Source organism: Diadema antillarum, unplaced genomic scaffold, assembly GCF_040938485.1.
Source record: "Diadema antillarum isolate AM-2024a unplaced genomic scaffold, OU_Dant_1.0 scf00000032, whole genome shotgun sequence".
Classification (NCBI taxonomy): Eukaryota; Metazoa; Echinodermata; class Echinoidea; order Diadematoida; family Diadematidae; genus Diadema; species Diadema antillarum.
The window spans coordinates 564147-582212 of record NW_027270921.1 but is presented as its reverse complement, the minus strand read 5'-3'; the positions used below and the strand labels follow the sequence as shown (position 1 = coordinate 582212).

The window sequence follows — 18066 nt, the reverse complement described above, 5'->3', positions numbered from 1 at the left end:
TTTTTTCCTTCCACAGTTCTCAATCATATCAAGTTACTCTTCTCAACCTCATCACCATCACCATCCTCTTGTTTTATATTACCCTTTCATGTTACCTATTGACACATGCAGGCTCAACCGGTTTGCCTTAAACTTTCTCTTTCCCGTATCGTCCTCGACATGACTTTGCTATGCGTCTCATTGCAGTATCCATCTTTCCTTTCCTATGTGTCACATTACGTCGCCTGCCCGGCAGAAGGGCATTAAGGTTTGCAGGCTCGAAGAGTCACAAAAAATGAGGATCACACCATATGAAAGAGCTTTCAAAACTTTGTCAAATTGTGTCACAGACAAAAAATTCAATTTTGGGGTGGAATTTCACGCTGGGGCCCTTCTGCCAGGCAGGCACCGCTGAACTTCAAACTGAATTGCAGTCTCTCTGTAGTATTATACCGCCGATAAAAATCTATATTGTCTACCCTAAAGTAAGACATTTCATGTTATATGTCTTTCTCCCAGCAAGCTCCTTCATCTCGCCTTTCATCGGTCTTCTCTTTGCCTCAACTTAACCCACATATATCTGTTAGAACTGAGTACTGTTCAAAGGCTATGGGAATTTGAGATTCTTGTATGGAGTTGCAGATGCCATGAATTCAGCGAGTCTAACTTTTTGTACATCGGGACTTCCTGGCAAGTGGTTCAAATTGAGATCATTGAATACAAGAAATGGATGAAGAAACGTACGCGTGCAGGTTGCGTTCATGTCGCCATCAGAGCTAATGATGATTTCTGCCTGTTATTAAATTCGCAAATAGCACCCCACTCACGAAATCTGCAGAAGTTAAAACCCCGTGAAATATAGGCATGCACAGTAATCTTCCTCCTCAAACGAGAGAAGTTTTCTCACACAGCTGATGCCTCTCATTTCAGCCTTCTCCTCCTCCACCACCCGTCTGTGCAGGACTTTCCAATCCCAACCTGTTCATTTCCCCCCATCCATCCCACTGCTGCGCCCATCAATCTTGAGTAAATGTGGAACTACTCCCACAGCAGGGTGACAAGTGACAGAGCAGGGCAGCAGTGGCTCCTTCCATTCTGCGAATGAGGAGCACACCCAGGGTAGTTCTCCCTCAGCGGACATCTGAACCCCCCCGAGCCCGGCACTCGTCTCGTCCAAACGAGGAGCACGGGCTACGATCATTTGCATCTCCGCCCGATAGAATGCGTCCTTGACATTCAAAGATCGGACAGCCACAACAAACTTTTTCTCATTTTTTTTTCTTCTCTCTTTTCTTCTCTTGGCACTCACAAATTCAGACATCCTTGCCATTTTCTCTGCAGCAAGATTTTCTGTCAGAATCAATATCTCTTGTCACTAAGAAGTACGTTTAGAAAGTGACAGAAAGCTATGGACAAAGGCTCAAATAAAACCTTGTCTTACTCAACTAGATTGAATTGTGAGACAGCGGTTCTATCTACACGGTAAATTCAAAGTTCGCAAGGTAAGATCACTGGTGACACAACTGCCAATGTTTGTCCCTCCACAGGCAACTAAACAGATTAAAGTTAAAATGGTGGCTTTTACAACTATACCATAAACAATTGCCTATGTGGGAATAATAACTTTATTTTCCAAAAGACATTGAATTTTGCTTAGGGTAAAATATTGTAACAACACCAACAACAAAAAACAAGAAAAGCACTTGGAGAGCGCAGACCTCCGCCAAGCAGCCCATTTCCACCAATACACACATGATGAAAATTGCCCAATTTCCCAGTATAGAAGCCTTTTGTACACACCATCAACTTCCAGCCATGCGGCGCCTCACTTGAACTCCCAAGTTTGTTGACCCTTTCTGCCATAAAGATCAGAAATCCGTCAGAAATCCATAAGAATTCCCAGATCACTACAAAAATTCAATCATCTGTTCCTTGTGTCATCAACTTTTCCTGCAAGTTTCAGCCAAATCTGTTCACAACTTTTTGAGTTATTTTGAAATAATGAAAACATAACCTCCTTCCCTAGGCGGAGGTAAAATTACTGTTTTGACATGCAGTATTCTGTGGTTTAATTTCTGTATCTGATGTACTCATACACACCTATACATTAGAAGCATATGGTAACATTTGAACGCTTTCAACAGTGGACATATTTTGCTTTATATACAAGCACATTTAACCAAATTATATGCAATTAAGTATAAGAGCATACTTGTCATTTTGTTTTTGGTGTGTGTGTGTGGTTTTTTTTTATGAGATATTTCTTACAGTACATTTATCCATTCTCTTTCACACTGCTACCAATTACATCCCTAAAAAGTAACCACAAAATGAGTCGATAATGATTTACAATCAATTAAACCTCAAGACTTGAAGCTGGCCATTTAATAGCTTCTGATTATGAAGCTCCCCTTCGCTCCTTTTAACAGCCTGATGTTCAACAAAGAAAGTCTTCATTTCTAAACCTGAGCCACCCCTCAAGATGCAAGATGTAATCGGCAGTGATCACCATCTGTCTCAGCCCATTAATCAGCCATTAAGGGTATGGCCCCCAGACTTAGACGTCCTCATTTTTTAAGCCCTACATCATCGCAAAAAGAAAAAGTAGGTTGCACAAAATTAAAGGTCAGCAAATATGAAGAAGAGGACAATTTGATACAGAGACTCAAATGTACTCTATTAAAGCACAGTTTAACAGTGAGGAGGAGGAGGAGGGGGGGGGGAGAGGAGGAGGAGCAGTAATACTATCCATTAGATGGACTGGACTGCATCCAAGCCAGCTGCTGATCAATATTCCATTAATGGAGGTTATAATTAACCCCTTAGACTTGCAGAGTAATGTCAGATTCTCTTTCCTTCACAAAATCCGAGATTGATTGTGTTACACAGTAATTATGGGACATATTTTGATTTCCTACAAGCTAGTTTGCAAGGACATCCTATCTCAAGCACGACATGTAGCTAGACAGTACACAGTACACATCCGTATTCGTCTCAGACATGTCACTTTTAATAACACATTCAAAGACTTGATTAATAGCACTCCCATCAATGTTATGTTTCAACACTTCCCATCAGTCCATATTTGCATGCAATCCATCTCTCATATCTATACTCACTGCCTGGCATTACAAGGTTATTAATTACAGTTTTAAAGTGAAAATTTGGGATGCTGGTAATCAAGTTATGACCCAAAGAGCTTACTGTACAGGAGTCAGCGCTAGATTACTTTAATAGTTATAACCCAAAGAGCTTACTGTACAGGAGTTAGTACTAGAGTGCTTACTCGCCATACACCCTGTGTGTATAATTGCTCTATGATTGCAGGGAGAGACACAAGGTGTAGGCTTACCCCTCATGGCTAGCATGCTGGCATATGATGAACAACCAGGGAGCAGCAAAATCAAGATTTTGCGGCATTTTGCCAAAGAGAACAGCACCAACAAATTGCTGCAGTATTAAATACCACCATGATACCAACGTGAATGAACTTATTGTGAGAATTTCGTCTGTTGAGAGTGAGAAGGGCGTTACGTGGTCGTGAACACTATGGCCCGAATTCACGAAGGTGGTACAAATGAAACCATGGTTTAAACCATGGACAAAAACCATGGACCGCCAAGTGTCGAACGGAATATTTCGTTACGAAATCATTCATTTCGACGATGAAATTATTTTGTAACGAAATGACAACATTTTATAACTAAATGAACATTTCGTCCACGGAATGATAATTTTGTTAACGAAGCGGTCATTTTGTCGACGAAATGACCAATTTCATAAAGAAATATTCCGTGCAACACTTGGCGCTCCATGGTTTTTGTCCATGGTTTAAACCATTGTTTCATTTGTACCACCTTCGTGAATTCGGGCCCATGGGTTTAGTGGCAACTTAACGCCCTTATCATTCTCAACTGACAATTTGATGACTGAGTTGGTCACAACATAAGGCTTCCTCTCACGTAGCATCACTCATATGGTGCACATGGTGCACATGCACTTTTTGAAGAAAAAAAAAACATTAAATGCACAGCCTCCCATTTTTCCTCCCAGAAGCAAGGACAGCGTCAACTAGCTGGAGTACATGCAATGTTTGTAGAAGAAAATGGCTGTACATAATCAAAACTCTAAAAATGTTATCAAACTGAATACATTTTATCACTGCAGCAAAACCACAGCCTCACTGAACTTCTTTGAATGAACCTACATTGTGCTGGCAGATATCACAAATCATGACTTTCAGGACTATTTTTTCCCCTTTAGTTACTTGTTTTCCACTTGAGTTATTTGTTCGCCACTTGCTACTCCGCATGATCAAGAATGAATGGAAATTTGTGAAATCAACTGTTCAGAATGTAATTCAAGACAGTCTCGCTAAAAGTATACAGAAAATTCGCCAGAACTGTACTGAGGCTGTGTGTATATAAACGGAAAATGCTGCATGTGAAAGCCAAATGCTGATATGCTGCAAATTTACAAGAGGACACAGGCATTTATTAGTTGAATTTGTAATATTTTCTTTATCAACCTCATAGAATTACAATAACATACGACTACTAAGTTTAGAATGCAGAGACTCCAACCCCAAGCACCTTCTGATCTGGAGATTCTCCTGCCTGAAACCCCTAGCAAACGGGAGACTCCAAGTTGATGTGCGCGAAGCGCACATCACGAGCGCGAAGCGCGAAGTTCCTTGCAGCTGGGGTCCAGGGCCCGCTTAAGGGCCATGGAAGCTCTAGGGTTCTAGATGCTCTCTCGTGCTATCTAAGGCTTATTTTTCAACATACGATAGCAATAAGTAAGAAATCCTTTCCAACGGGAGACACAGAGCCAGGGCGGGAGAAATTAAATCTCAAAAAGGAGAACGGGAGATTTTGCAAAAATTGGCTTTTGGCGGGAGATCTTCCGTCGAAAGCGGGAGAGTTGGAGTCTCTGAGAATGTGCTCCAAAGCATACTGTAGGTTACGATGCCCTATTTCAACGGGTGCACGTCATGAGACTGACACCCACGAGTCATACAGCTCACAAATCATACAGCCCATGAGTTATACAGCTCACGAGTCATACAGCCCATTAGTTCCACACTAAGCTAACAAGGCCCCCGAGACCGACACATTAGGCCCCGTGTTGTATCTGTCGAACTCGTGGCCTGTTTTTACCTAGTGTCGAACTCATGGGCTTTATTTGCCTAGTGTTAAACTCATGGGCTGTATGACTCGTGAGCTGTATGACTCAAGGACCTGTTTTCAATGTCGAACTCGCGGGCTGTATGACTCTTGGGTGTTGGTCTAGTGGGATGACTCTATGTTGTATTTCAACATTCGAGTAAGCCACATGCATTTGTCTCTCTCCCATCTGCCCAGGGTTCAAGGCAGTCATGCCATTTTTTGTTCTTTACAAATTCCCCTCAGGGGAATTGCTGAGATGCGTATGATACAGATTGCCCTTCATACCAAGTGCTTAGCAGTTTGGTTTGGTGTTTGAAATATAGGAAATGAGAAAATACACTTTTTGAAGCATTAATGTTATACGAATGGTGCTCTACTTCACAATGGTCTGTAACCTTCTTACAAATACTGACCTGTGCACTGAACTTCAAACTACATTTTGGATCTCTTTTTTACAATAATTGCTTGGTTTTTGCAAAAGCTACATCTTCATTAAACAACACCATTGCATAGCCATGTATTGCTCTTTACAGCACTTGTGGATCAGGTTGCGCCCCTCTTTCATAAGGAAAGCAGTTCCATGGGAATTTGACAAGCATTCTTAGCCAGAATGATTAGCCACTCGAGGTGGGAAGAGTGGTGTTGTATGATGCATCTTCTGGGTACAACATCAGAGAAAATGTGCCCTATTCAATCTTTTATCTAATATTTGAAGGAGAGAAAAAGGGGGAAATCATCACAGATACAGACAAACATGACCACACACACAAACACTCATACAGAGAGTAAAGACAGACATAGAGAATGAGAGACTGTATGTTAATGATTCATGAATGATCAAATATTCGTTTCTCTTCTTTATGTTTGCAGCCTTCTCACTTCCCCCTTACCTCTTTCTGTTGTTTTTTAAAAGGAAACTAAAATCCTCAAAGAATATGAAATATACATCACATGAAATTTTCATCATAAAGCCTCTCGCCCACAGTCAGGTAAATAATATTAGAAGTGTCATCACGCCCACCTGAGACTTAGCACTCAGAAGACGATACAATATCCTATCTTTCTGGAGCAGGGAAGGACTCCTCTTCTACCACTCCAGCCGTCTGCCCGCATCCCTTACGCAAACACCACCGACACGTTTTCAGTCTTCCGAAGGATCCAGTTAGAGAGTGAGACAAAGCTGTATTTGGATTACTCACCATTCTTTTTTCAGTAACTTACGTGTATACATGTACATGCAACTTCCATAATTTACTGAATGTATGCCATGGCCAGCATTTATCCCGTTGAGGGCGAGTCCTGGGCAGGTGTCTCTGGGAAATGCATGTTGCAGCAAAATCAGTCCGTCCTCAACAGGTTAAGCAATAATCTTCCACTGAAACTTAAGCAATTAAGTCCCTGCCCACCATACAACTCTGCAGCTAAGAAGGGAATAATCATCTATACAGCAGAGAAGGAATTTGGCGAATTCATGAAAGACGACTAAAAAGGTAAAAGGTGGTTATCAAAGGTAGATATGGAAGCACTACAACGTATGGACATCTCAGATGTTTTCCCTCTCTAGTGATTCTGTCCTTGAGTGTGGTCAATGGTTTCCTCTTAATTAACTTGTCTCTTCCAAAGTCATGCATTACTTGATTAATGGCAAGAAGGGGGGGGGGGGGGGAGGCCACTACAAACTATCTCTTTAAAAGTGAAAAAGAGATATATATGGCAATGAGCATGATACATTTACCTCAGCCTATGCAATATCTATTAATTGGTCTATGGTTGCATATTCACAGGCTTGGCTAGCTTCAATACATACAAAGAACCCAATGCTATTGAGTATAGAAGACACACTGTAGCTAATTACCAGTATAGTATGAAACCTACTCACTTCGTGACTCCAACCATGCTTGTCAGGGGGAAAACACACTTCACTCAGTAAGAAACTTCACTGATATCCAATTAAATAAATGACTTTCAATATGTCGAATGAACCTGTGTTCCATTTTGACACTAGAAACTTTACCGTTACCCAATTAAATAAATGAATTTCCATGCCAGAATGAACCTGTGTTCCACATTGACATTATCTGTACCGATTCAGAGAGTACGATCTTCACCATAATAGCCTTGCCTGAATTAACCCATTGAGGAAAGGCTGATTGTGCTACAACACGCATTTCCCATAGACACCAGCCTGAGTATACTCAGGACTCATCCTCAACGGGTTAAAAAAAGAGTTGACTGAAGTCCCTGCAAAATTGTTTCTCTTCTAGCACATCAAATGGGAAACAAAGATTTATTAACAAAAGATACCTAAATATATTCTCAAACGGTCATGACCTAAAATGAGATGAATAAAACTATTTCAAACATAGATATTTAGAGTTGTATTCTGCAGGATCGAGCTCCAAATTGCAATTTGTGTCTTCCACTAGAAGGAAGCTGAGAGGCAAGATTAGCCTGTAAATCACAGGGCTTTATCAAAGGGCTCTTCTAAAGTCTTAAACTGCAGATGGCACCCTTCATTTATCAGATAGGTTGAGTCACAAGAAGCACACTGTCAAATGTCACATGACACAGATGTACCCTGATTTCATTGGAAATAAAAAAATCCCTCAGTCTTCCTTTCTATATATAAATGCTTGCTATCTTATTTTCACTCACAATAAAATGTGTGTAATGCAGCTTCTGAGTAAATGTCATGAAAGGATAAATATGATCCACTGATGATCCATGCATCTTGCGCTGTGATTCTCAGTATGATCCTTCACACAGTAATTGTTGCACTTTCTATTCCCTTTTCAAATGCTGGGATACATATCTCCACTACATCACCACATACAGTAGTTACTCTTTCAGTTCATTTCTCTGTCTGTTTGCAATTAATGTGAACGGTACTAGGGTTGGGGTAGAAAGGAAGGGTCATGAGTCCATGAATAGAATTTCAAATTTTAAATAATGGCTTAATTTGACTGTCTAGGCATCATTTCATCTGGGGAACAACTGTAGTTAGTGTCAGATTCCCACATTACATACAAAATACCATATTTATAACAAGTCTGTCCCTCCCGGGGCCAGGGCAATGTGTCAGAAGAAATTGCATCAGCTGAAGACAATCTCGCTTAACCAATAGACCGTTTCTGTAATGTTATTACATGCATGGACGTTTCTTTTCCTACAACTTAGTCACAGAGCATTTCATTTACCTGTTCCTTCCCAATAAGTTTCTTAGGCAAGAATTCACTGAAGCCCTGTTTTAACAGAGCCTTATTACCGCAACAACGTCTGAGTAGCGTCCGTCCATGTGTGTCTGTTAAAACAGTACCCCTCGCTCTCTCCTGTGATTTTATTTGCCCGAGGTGAGGAATTTTGCTCCCCTGACGTTGTCGTGGTAAGGTCTGTTAAAACAGGGCTTAAGTTGTTGCTAGGTTGGGCAAGCCTCTGGCAAGCTCCTCCTGTGGCTGTTTAGGGCAACTTTTGTGAACAAAACCTGCATAGAATTTGGATACATTACCACAACGTTCTATATTGACTATCTGGAACATGATAGCTCATGTGCATAACTGGAGACATTGGGATCTTGCAACATGGTGAACAGGGTAAAAGAAAAATCTGTCAATGCCATCGTCATGATTAAATGGCTTTATACTAGGGCTCAGTCATATTTGCATTGGGGCCCGTTTAGAATTTTCTACCCATGGCACACCTCTCCGAATAACTGGAATTAGGGGGTATCACATGGGGTAACAGCATACCTGAGTGTCAGTTGCATATTCAGGCAGGTAGCACAGAGCCTTTTGACATTTTTCTCTTTAATCCGCAAGCGTACAGTAGTGGGGTATCTGTGGTTGCTGCAGGGCAAAGCTAAAGCAGCCGTGTGGCCAACGTGAGATTTTGCAAGTGTCCACCAAAGATTAGCCACGTGGGCACCTAATCCCAAGTCAGAGTATGTGTGACTGTCGCATTAGCATCTTTAGCTCCTCAAAAAAAAAAATAGTTTTAGCGCATCCGGGAATATCATAGATCATAGAACGGTAGATGCACTACGGGAAAATTAGGCTTGGATTCAAGCAAATGAAGAAGAAGTAGACGTAGAGGAAGAATAAGAAAAGAAAAGAAAAAAAAGAAGACTGAAAAAACAGGACAGGAAGAAGGGCGGACAGAGGAACACTTGAATGGATTTAAATGTAGAAAAATGTGAGAAGAAATCAACTTTATGGAGCAAGCAGGATATAATCCAATTTAAGCTCCTGATTCCAAGATACTGCAATTCCCCATTGATATCCCAATACATGCACTGGACTTGTACTGTCACTGCCTGGTAACCTGTATATATTTTATCTCCTATGGCAACCAGGGATGACATCTCATAGCGCTTTGTATCCAGCAAAAAAAAGGGCACTCTAAAAATATCAACTATAATCATTAAAGCATAGAACACCCAGTTCCCAATGTGCAGCAGGTTAAGACAGAGGACAAAATAGGGAGTTTTAGCTGTATTCACGAGAAAACCTTTCTCAGAGCTCTGCTTCATTATGAATACCTTCACAATGTCACATTCCCCCTGTCAATTTTTGAGACGAGGCTTATTGGGCACAAAGCAATCCGAAGAAATCAAAGTTTCATTAGACTTTTGAGAGTCAGCATGTGCAGTTTTTTCCCTCTTGAAATCAGATCTATGCAGTCAACAGAAATTCTCTCTCCCTCCCCAGATTTGCCCTATAAAGAATTATTGCAGTGCACATGTAACTCTATATAGCCAGTCCCCTTCTTGGTCAGATTGCATTTGGGAAAGGTCATTGAATTTTTCAGATCTTTTCTCTTTCTCTTTTTAGTCAAACACTAGTTGGAAGGTTTCAAGATTCTCTACTCAATTAAGGCCATAACAACAACAGAGAATGCACCAACTCTATCCATTTCTAGCAGCCTTCTTTAGATCCTCAAACCACAGGTAACTCCCAGTCTTCAAAAATCACATATCAAATGTCCTAGTATGGTGTGATATCTAGAACTAAAATATAGCATGATAACTTTTTTATCATAAACACCTGTATAATATATATGTTTTCTTATAAGCATCGACTTTCGGCAAATACGTTCAAAACACTTTCAAGTGCCACTTTCACTAACTCATTCAGAGCGGTTCATTCTTGTCATAATTCAGTGTCTGCATGATAAGGAGTACAAACATTGCAGATCTTTGATATAAAGCGCATAATTGATTATAAAATTGGAAATTTTTACTTCTGTCAGAGACTGAGCAAACATACCTTTGAGTAATTAAAAAAAACGGGGTTTCTTTGTACTTTAATCACATAACAAACTTCTCAAAGGGTCAACTGAAATGGTTCTACAAAAATGTATGTCAAAAGAGGTATTCTCAGATAATCAAAGTCAATTGAAATGGTTCTATAAACAGGTATGACAAAAGAGGTACTCTCTTAACCCATCCCCGTCAGCTCCCACAAAAAACGTGGTTTTTATTATTTATGACCAAAAGAGGGCGTCCTAGGACCTCAGGCTTGGCCAGGAGCTGTAGAATAATTTTAGCCAATCACAGAGATCCTTACTGGGACTCAGAAAAATAATTTATGCAAAGAAACATATTTTAGAATGTCTCTTATTGGCCAAAACACCTGCCAGGGGTTCGAGCCTGCTGAGAAACTAATCAATATTCATGTTTACAGCACGCATGTATCTTTGTTGCCCCAGCAACTGCAGTGATTTCTTACGCGCGGTATCGTGATATCGATCTCCTCAGAGTGCTTGACGATATCTCCTTGTGTGTGTACGTGTACTGCTATGCTGGGGCACGGGTGTGTGTGTGTTGAATTCCATTTACGTTAGTGAGTGTTGGTAACTTCTCTAGGTTTCCCGTCCATTTCTCTCTCTCTTTTCTCTCTTTTGCTTTCGTATCATTCTATATCTTTCATTCTCAGAGTACAATCGTACTTCTGAGAGTGTTTTGTTCATTTTTTTCTAAGTGATTATCTCGTTTGCAACAATTTAGAGGTGAGTTTTTGTCCTAGTGTTTGTTGAGTTTTTTGATTGAACACGATGTAGCTTATCTACGTATGTGCGAAAACATCGTAGTTTGTGTGGTACCCACTCGTTTGTTTTCCGTGTAAGCATTTTTGCCGTAGTGTCTTCATCGTTCGTCTTCCAAGCATCGTGTTTTCACCCTAGTTTTTCTCATCGTAGTTTTTTACCTCGATTTTTTTTTGGGTGCAAGATGTTCTGTGTATTTTTTCTACGGTAATATGCCATCGTTGATGATCTTCGTGTATTCATTACTAGTTTTTCACCTCCGTTTCATTTTTGTGTACAACTAATGTCTAACGTGGCGTAGTTACAACTAGACTCTATGTTTAGTTAGAGCTAGTTAGCTAGGTCTGCGATGTCTGTATCGTTTGCTGATATGTTTTGTGAGCTGAGAGTGACTATGATGGGAGTGATATTCAGGGTTTTGCTGTGGTTGAGGTGATGGCAAGATGTAATTTATTTTGTGTAACCATGTATGACATTGATGATGGCGAGTAAAACTACGACACGAGTAGCCTAGCCTAGGCCAATGACGAGAGTGACACTGAAGAAACGGGGGCTGATGCTCGCTCGTGCACGGGAGTGGTCTAGAGACCTGCATTACAGTTGTGTATTTATTTTTTTTTTTCCTTTTTCTTATTCACTCGGGTATTGTGCTACCAAAATTCGTGTCTCTGAAGAAACTCAACCAAAAGCTTGACAACAAGTTTGCATCAGGTCTATTCTGTAGTACTAGCACTAGGTTCTAGATCTAAATCATAATGGCGATGCTAATTTAGTTTTCATTTAAAACTCGATGAAATCCATTTTCTTTGCTCATTTTTCAACTGATAAATTATTTAGAACTGTACTTAAATTCTGATGTACTGCATTCACCATTGTAATAAAAAAGAGCCTGCTGATCAGGTGTTTCATTGTATCCTTTTCATTTCCTCCCTATCCTTTTGTTTTCCTTCCTGTAACTTTCTTCTTTGACCCTGGATGGAAAAAAAAATCCCATCTTGCCATGTAAAGACAGAATACATAACCATCATGAAATATCATGACATTGAAATAATAATAAGAAATATTCAAGTGACCAAAATACTTGTTTGTGAAAATAAATAACAAATGAAAGGTGATTTCTTATGGAGCAGTTCTTTCAAATGTCAAACAGCTTCGATAATGAAGCAAGTGAAATCTGAAAACTATCCTGGCAACAAGTTGAAATTGATAGGGAATTCTGACAAAAACTGTCACACCATTTGATGTTTGAATTTGTCTTTTTATTGGATGAGGTTATAAAACTAAGTGCCGCCAATAAAATAACAATCCTCTCAATTTGAACAAGAGCAGTAGGGTGGTACACTAGTACGACTCGGTAAACAGCTGATTATTTATGCATCGTATCCATGGGCAACTGCGGGGTAACTGCAAGAAGGCGCAGGAAATTAGACTTGAGTCAAGAACGACTATTTATTATTATTTTTTTATTCAAACTATTTTTTTTTTCTTGGACTGAAAAAAACCCCAAAATATTTCATATTACGCTTCTAAAATATAAAATGAATATATGAAGTCTTTTTATTGTGATTTTATGAAGAATTAGAATTATTAAAAAAATATAGATACTAGACGGGCTGAACAAGGAAGTCTAATTTCACCCCAAGAATTTGCAACACACCGCATCTCGGGTGCATTCCTAGCGTTCTTGCCGCACTCTCACGATCACCTAGCTAGGCCATGTGCACAAGCCAGTCACATGTTCACAGTATACACGTTGTTAGCCAGTTCACCGATCTCATTCCTGATCTCGTGCGTGTAGAAAATTCTCTAAAAACTAAGCCAGACATGATTTTGGAACATACATTACAATGTCAAGACCTTTTCAGTGGACTTTGAATTCGCTATTTGTCTGTTTTAGCTCTTGAATGTGCGACTTCGAACGTCCGATTTGTTTTTTACTACACCACGTGGTAGGAGTTCCGTGTTTTTTCAGCCCCATGCTTCTCCACACACGTCACACTAGCACTGTGTACCTGTACACACACAAGCCATCGCGATCGAAGTTTGAGCGATAGCGATAACATGTGCGGAGCAGACATGCGGATTTCAGCACAGGGTAAATGAGTAGTTGAACGTATCACGATTGTAAAACAAATCTTTTTCTATGTCTCTGCAAATTTGAATTAGGCTATCTCAGCATAGATAGATTATGATACATTACAAAATAGATTAGCCATAGCAAGAACTTGCTTACATTATGGACACGTCGATTCGCAAGCGGGTAAGATGTGATTACAGATGGCTTGAAATGAAGAGGATTTATCAATGAAATACACAGAAACAATATTTTTTCATAATTCCTGCACAATTTATTATTTCTTTTTATAAAATTCACATAAACTAGTGCTGTATTGAGTCAACTAAGTGCATATTAGCACAAGTGTACACGAATCATCCCTCCTGCCTAGTGGGAATGACACAGGCAGTTTTTTTCAATGACGTATGAATGCTCTTCGCGTGTAGATCGCGCCGTAGGGAAGATCGCGCCCAAGTTCATGGCCAACTTACTAGGCAGGCACGATATTACAGATTACACAGAGGCCCGTACGTGGATGGGTTAAGAAAATCGAGTGAAAATAATAAGCACTCTTAAAGGAGTGAATACAAAAAAGAGTGAATTTGGAGTGAAAATGCTCATTTTCACTCGTTTTAGAGTGACCTCAGGGATCACTCAAAAATCTTTGAGTGATCCCTGAGGTCACTTCAAAATGAGTGAAAATGAACATTTTCATTCAAAATTCACTCCAATTTCACTCTAAATTCACTCTTTTTTGTATTCACTCCTTTAAGAGTGAATATTTTCACTTGTTTTTTTTTAAGAGAGTATTTTCAGATAATCAAAGTCAATTGAAATGGTTCTATAAACAGGTATGTCAAAAGAGTTATTTTCAGATAATCAAAGAGAAAAATTTATGACAAGTTCCAAGTACACATATCAAGCAACAAAAGGCACACATGCAGCACTGTGGTGTGACAGTTCACACACAGTCCCAACTTGCAAAAATAATTGGCATGAGCCAACTTTGAATTTGATATTTGCCCTTTACATGTAGAACAGACTTCTGATTTCTTTTGAATTCACTCCTTTGTAAAAGGTGATCTTAAATACCTGTTACAAATTTGGAAGGCTGCTTGACTCATGAAACTGTGATTAAAACTTGAAGAAACTGAATGCTGAATACTTTAAGCAGCATCTATAAAACAACTATGACTACTGAATCATATGAAAATGTCACACACACACACACACACACACAAAGGTTTCCAAGTCATAAAAGTGCAAACTAGCAAGTGGAATATGCAAGATATACAAGATGAGAAAGCATGTAACACCTTCTGGTAGATATCCAGCAAGATGTCTTGCAGCTAAGACACCATACCAATGTCTCACTTCAAAAGCTATTTCTGTCGGAAACAGTCACTCACCAATAGTTCTTATGACTGAAATGTGGCTTAAGCTGTGGTTGAGAAGGAGTAATGTTAATTGCTTGAGTGCATTTCCTGCATTCAATGCATTCCTGCTCGAACATTATTTGATGTTTTACTTCCGACATGACAATCACACGCACCTCGGTTGCCAAGCAATGTGTTAGGCAGTTAAAATGTTATTTTTGAACAGTGGTGGAGCTAATACTGTTGTTTCTCTCTTGAGTGATGGTTACACATTCCACTCTCCACTATGTTACATGACAAGCTAGCGCATTACTTAGCAAAAACTTTTGTAGTATATTCAGTGCAATTTATGAAATGATAGCATCAATTTCTTGTGACATTACTATGTCTTCATGATTACAGGATAGATGCAGTTTATGGGTCTTTTCTTGATCCAATACTCTGGTGGGATATAAGGACAGCATTTTGTTTTCTCTGTGCTCACCATTATTTCACTCGCAGCGAGATCACCTGGGGATCAACCAAATTGCCAAAGACGGGCCAGCGCCCATAGGAAAGAGAGCCTCATGCATAATGGAATGATTGGAAAGGAAAAATCGAGTTCATCCAGCAGAGCATGACCATGTGTCCACGCAAACAAGCCATAGCTGTGCACACATGGAGGCTGACCGTCCAGTCTGGCTGGCTAACAAGGGTATCAAGTTGACCCTCATGAAATTTAAGCAGACAAGGATGAGAAGAACCAACAAGAGTGTGCTGATTTCACAAGAAAACAGAAAAATGAGGGGGATACAGAAAGAGAGAAGTCCAACGTTTCTGTTGGAAGCTTTGAGGCAGAACGGGTGTTGTTGCAAGCGAGGCGAGTCTTCACATTTTTCGCAACATCGTCCTGCATTAATAAGCCCGAGGGTGCTACAATGGGGAAATTCCCCCTTGTTACATCAAAACAGGTTAATAGGAAGCAGCAGCTGAATGAGATACGTTGTATTCTCGAAATTGGTAGTAGATGCTGTAAAGGGAGACGTAAAGTGAAAAACAAGTCCTGCATCTGCTCACACAAACAAACTTTCAAGAGAAAAACAACAGCGAGTGCTACAGCAACATTCATCAAATGTCTCTGCCACGTTTTCGTAGCACAGAAACAAACGAACAAACAAACAAACATGTCATCCACCAGAAGAAGTGCAAGTAATGAATGTTGGCTGTCATCTAAGAGACCCAGAGAGGGGCCGAATCAGTAAATGTGAGAAGAAAGACATAAAAGCACTAACTAGGAATAAACTGAAAGAGAAATGCACAGAGTTGAACATCGATAGTGCAACAATGTTTGATGTTGATGCAGTGGTCAATGCATTGCAGGAATTTTGATTATGAAAGAGGGAATTTTTTCTGTAAGAAGAGTATATTGCTGAAACCAATGAAACAGAAAAGCCAAGGTTTGGAAGACTTCCAAGACACTTGTACAGGCATTCAGTGACAATTTCAAACAAAGAAGGCACACTGCATATGTATGCAATCTATTTTGCAAGTATAATTTTTTGCAAATTGTACCTCTGAATACAATTTCATGGGTGGTTGAATGAGAAAGATTTCACTCTTTGAGCCAACTATCAGCTATTTTCCACCTTGGAGACAATATCACTCCACCTTAGAGTTATGGGAGGCAATATTTTCTCAAGTCAATCATTTTGTACCAGTCCATGCACATCCATGAAATTCACAAAAATTAAAACACAATAATATACAACTATGAATAATAAAAGATATGAAAATAATCTGTGCACAAAGTATTCCAAAGAAAATATGAAATGTCGCAGTCATGTAATGAAACCAGCACTTTACATGGTGCCATGAAAGATGATTTGCTGATCAATGTACAATGTAGTCTGGGTATTTGTCAAAACCCATTCAACTTTCACAAACAGAGCTTTACGAATTTGCTGTTGCCCAATTGCCACCAAAGAATACAAACTTGGTACATTTTGTCTCTTTTTTATCAACGAATTGTCAACTTACGAAGGCAGCCTCACATGTCTGTTGATGATAAGGTAGTCCAGAGTCCTCTTCTTTGTCCTTTCTAGACCAATATATCTGTATCACAAAAGAAATACACAAAGAAATGATATAATGAGTTAGCAAGTGTTTCACATCACTAAAGACATCACACTCTTTTAAAGCCTGCAGGCAAACTCACATAAAAAACACTGTGATTTGTTCAGAAAGAGCATGTGTGTCACGTGCTCATATTTCACACACTTTGGATCTATGTAACTCACAGAGATAAAAACTTATGAAGCCCAGTTTCATCTGAGTATACACTCGTAACATCACAGCCCTTGCTTGAAATATCTCATATGAAATTATCGTGGGCTAGTTTAAAAAAACATGCCAATTTACACGCACTCACAAACAAGCTATTTCTACTCATTGCATGCAAACCGCACGAGCTGGAAAGTAAATCAAAATTACATCTGGCTATTGTCTGAGGGTGGCGATTGAAGTCGTTCTCGTAACACAGCGTATGCTCAATCGAAGACTTTGGTCTCATTTCAGCCATAACGTCCACAGTTCCTGAAGACCAAGGAACTAGGTGCCCTGATTAACAATGAAGGATCGTGTTTGTCACTAGAGATATTGATAACCTCAGCTGTACACAGATGCATTTCAGACATAATTATGTGAATCATCACCACCGCACTCACATATTTTTTTCCTCTTCCTCACAATCTGAAAAAGAAATTCAAAAATGCACACTTTCACTGCTGCGCGAGGAGAGCCCAAACAACACACTGGTCAACCCCAGCGGAAGTGCAGTGGCTTAAATCAATATTACCGGGGACACTAATGAGTTTGCAGTTTGGCAGAGGACGATGGTGATGATGATGATGCATTTTTGGGGAGCGAGGGAGGAGCCGCGGCCGACGAACGGAAAACACTTCAACAGATATCGTTACTGCTCCAGATGAAAGGCAATTCCGCGCCACGAAGCCCAGGCTTTTTCCGCTTAACAACATGATGAGTCTGCCTCTCCAAACATGGGATTGGGCTGATGCAACCTTGTGGGCGGCTCTTTCTAGTGGTTCTTGTACCATCAAAAGGGGAAAGCGAGGACTTCTGCAAAATTACCCTGCAGAAAGCGTGAAAAGACGAGATCTTCCTCGGTTTTTGTTTGTTCTGTTTTATTCTGGATGAGTTCAGTTGGGGTAATTGCAGGGTACTACGAAACATCCTGAAGCGAACCGACAAAAGAGTTCTTGAAAAGACACTCTGTTTAAATGTCAAAACACGAGTAAAGGCCATAAATGCTGTACCAAAATACAACAGAAACATGTAGTACAATGCAGTTGTCTTGTTTTATTTTATAAAGCCAGACATACTTTCCCTCCTTCATCGTGACAAAAACAAAAGACTGAAAATTAAATATATACAGTTTGTGCAGTTTATCATT

General features: G+C 39.8%; 1 protein-coding gene across 1 annotated transcript in view; it reads right to left on the bottom strand.

The window, feature by feature from the left end:
• The window catches only part of LOC139742538 (protein-tyrosine sulfotransferase 1-like), a 148490-nt gene that overhangs the window by 91360 nt on the left and 39064 nt on the right, over positions 1-18066 (bottom strand). The window contains exon 2 of the mRNA XM_071653074.1: positions 16635-16709. The gene's annotated coding sequence lies outside the window, so the exon portion shown is untranslated. The remainder of the gene's footprint in view (positions 1-16634; positions 16710-18066) is intronic.